The sequence below is a fragment of the Pongo abelii genome, chromosome 13 (genome assembly GCF_028885655.2).
Source record: "Pongo abelii isolate AG06213 chromosome 13, NHGRI_mPonAbe1-v2.0_pri, whole genome shotgun sequence".
Classification (NCBI taxonomy): domain Eukaryota; kingdom Metazoa; phylum Chordata; class Mammalia; order Primates; family Hominidae; genus Pongo; species Pongo abelii.
The window spans coordinates 78863706-78867325 of NC_071998.2; the positions used below are offsets into that span (position 1 = coordinate 78863706).

Sequence of the window (3620 nt, forward strand, 5' to 3'; positions counted from 1 at the left end):
AGAATATTCTTAAAGTGGGTGTTTGCATGGCACGGCTAACTCCCTCACAGCCCTCAGGTCTTGTGACTGTCACCTGACAGGGAGGGCACCCCTGACACCCCCACCCCTATCCTGCTTCTCTCCATAGCACTTACACTATTTGTTGAATGAATGGATTGGTGGACGGCCTTTCTTGTAGCTACTACTATAAGAGAACATTGTACAATCTATTCCAATTCATTTAGAATGTGAAGGACACCAGAGACTGGCAAAAGAACATCAGAAAATTCAAACTGCTTACTTTTTGGCAGGTGTGTGTGTGACCCACAATATACTCCTGACACATGCTTCTCCTATAGCTCCTGCCTCACCTATCAAACCTTTTCATTTGGGCTGTGTGCAGGTGGTTCCCACCTGTAATCTCAGCACTTTGGGGGGCCGAGGTGGGAGGACTGCTTTAGCCCAGGAGTTTGAGGTATGATTGTACCACTGCACTACAGCATGGGTGACAGAGTGAGACTCTATCAATCAATCAATCTTTTATTTGCACGAGACAGTTTCCAAGGTCCTCCCCTGTTCTTATTTGTGTTTGGACTTTGACCACTGCTGTCCATGTCTAGACCAGGAGAAGTTCTGGAAAGGGTGTGAGAAATCATATGAGAGCTTAGATTAGGCAATTTATTTTTATTTTCACAATGGTTAGCATATATAAGGCCAAAGGAAAATAAATTTGCATTAAAGTTCCTTTTATGGCAATCAATATTTTTATTCATAAACTGTCAGTACTGAGAATATTACTTTTTCAGTTTTGTAATTTATCTTTGTGTTTGCAACATAATGTAAATTACTTGTGATTCCTAAATATACTGTTATAATGCAACTAGTTCTTCAATATTTAGACCAAGGCTCAATGAGGCAAAAATAAAACAATAAAAAAAGCATAGAGAAAAGAACTAGGTCCCCTCCATAGGACCCCTTTAGGAAACAAAAATGGAAGATTTTTCTCTTCACAATACTTGAGGGAAGAAGAGGTACACTGTTTCATTTGGAATGATAACCTGGAAAAGGGTGGAGATAAACTCCAGTTTCTTCCCAGATGGCATGTTCGTGCCTGCTGCACCATCTCTGGCAAATGTGAGGCAAAGCTTTCCATGCCACAGCCCCAAGATGGTGGAGGGTTGTGCCTGAGGCCTGCACCTCTACCACATTATCTGCAGAACAGAGTGAATAAGCCAAATATACTACCCCTAACCCCAGCATTTTATTCCAGGGCCTATTTCTTTCCCTAGGCCCTCTGACCAAAGATCGAAGCAAAATATCAGAGGAAGACTAGCTTAAGTCTCACGGTGGGGAGAAGGAAAAGTAGCTGTAACATATCTTTAGAAACACAATCTTACAGGAACTGCCTCCCATCTCTCTAGATATGGGTGGCAAAACTGCACCCAGAAAGGCCATGCAGGCAACTCGACTGAGGAGTGGCTTGGGTGGGTGACATGGACAACATCCTGTGAGTATAGAAGAGAAAAACACATGTCCCAGAGACAACAGTTGCCATGCAAAACCAGAAATCACGGACTGGGAAAGCCTAATTTTTAAAGAGAAGTTGAAATCTCATTTTTAAATACAGCAATTTCACCTAACAAAAATACATACACATGACCCCCAAATGCCAGACTGAGGAACGTTCATAGTACCTCACCAAAAGGTAATTAATCTAGTTGAATATATAAACAATTAGTGGCTTATTCATATATGAGAATACTATACAGTGACAAGAATGAACTACTGTGTATCACAATGACACGAATGGATCTCAAAAGCATGTCACTGAATGAAAAAAGCCAGATGCAAAAGAGAATGTACAGTATGATTCCATTTATATAAAGTTCAGGAAATAACCTATGGTGCTGAACTCAGACTGTGACTTGAGGAGTATGAGGAGGGATTCTGGATGTATGAGAATGGAGTGTGAGGCTGGGATTTCTTGATTGGGGTCATTTTGTAAAAATTAATTGAGTTGTACCATTATGATATGGTTTTTTTTTTTTGGTAACATACACTTCAATAAACAGTTCAGAAACAAAACACTGTGCAAGACAAACTGAATTTGACCCAAGGGCTTCCTGTTTATGACTGTGTTCTGAAGGAATTTAGGCAAACACTAGATGCTCTGGATACAAAGATTTTAAAAATCCAGTTCATATTTTCATTATGTTCCCAATTCATCCAGTTAACAGATACATTTGCAACTAAAATATTCTTGAATAAATGAGAATATGAGCATTCTAAACCAAACAGGAGGGCCGTCATTCCCTAAGGTGCTGCCTGAGCACCTTATGGGGCCTGAGCTACACTGAGGGCCACTAATGGGACTACCGAGCTGCCTGGAACTGTCAGCCTAGAGGTCCAAGGAGGAGTACTTTATTTAAGTGAGGGGAGGATGAACACATAGCCAGCTGCTATGCACATCTGAGGCACATGTATTCTTTAGGACTGTAGCTGCCTTGCTTAACACAATATGTGCCATTTCTCTGGAGAGAGGGAACAAACGATGGTCAGATTCTTCATGACAGGAGAGAAGAGGTCTTCTAACCCACTGGAAGAGCTCTTTGCTGGCCTCCAAATCTATACAACAGTTGGGAAGAGCCATTGGGGTCACTTACAACAGGGAGTCTTTGCCACTAGGGTTAGAAAACTGTCCTCTCAGGCCGGCCACAGTGGCTCATGCCTGTAATCCCAACGCTTTGGGAGGCCGAGGCGGGCAGATCACGAGGTCAGGAGATCGAGACCATCCTGGCTAACACAATGAAACACCGTCTCTACTAAAAAACCAAAAAACTAGCCAGGTGTGGTGGTGGGCACCTGCAGTCCCATACTTGGGAGGCTGAGGCAGGAGAATGGCATGAACCCGGGAGGCAGAGCTTGCAGTAAGCCAAGATTGTGCCACCGCACTACAGCCTGGGTGACAGAGTGAGACTCCATCTCAAAAAAAAAAAGAAAACTGTCCTCTCTTGAAGGTCTTAGTTGATGTAGAATTGGGCAATCTCTTGGGGATGAGTGGAAAAGGGGGTACAAATAATGATTTCTTTTCAGGAAATAGCATATTCCCTGCTCTAAGTCTCCCTAAATGTCAGTGAGGCCATAGCTAATATTCTCTTGAAAAGGGAAAGTTGTATGCATCCTAAGAGGGTGTTACTTGGACATGCATGTGTGTCTGTGTTATATCACATATGTTGAGTCCAGGGAGCAGTTCATGGAGCCGCATCCATAGTTTCCCTGACATGCCTATAGCAGTGCTAAAAGCTTAAAAAAAAAAAAAAAAAGTCTGGAGAAGTATGCATAATGCAATAGCTACAGTCATTAGAAGAAAAAAAAGGCATGGTTCTTTCTCAGGTACATCTGAAGTTTGGGTATATACTTCAGTAATGTTGGTATCCTTTATTCAGATTGATAAATATTTTATTAGTCTATACAGGTTGAGTAATTTTTGAAATTGTAATTTACAAATATTCATTCACTTAAGAATCTAATATTTTTAAAACTAGGTATTTCTTGAATGACTCCGACTGCACTTTCAATGGCCAGTTGCCATGCATTATTAAACTTTCTTTTTTTTTATTCTTCAGAATCTTCCAGTAGAC

The 3620-nt window shown here is 41.4% G+C and overlaps 1 protein-coding gene across 3 annotated transcripts in view; it reads right to left on the bottom strand.

Annotated features, from left to right (window-relative positions):
* Positions 1-3620, bottom strand: part of CENPP (centromere protein P) — a 282356-nt gene that overhangs the window by 125478 nt on the left and 153258 nt on the right. The gene's annotated exons all lie outside the window — the stretch shown is intronic.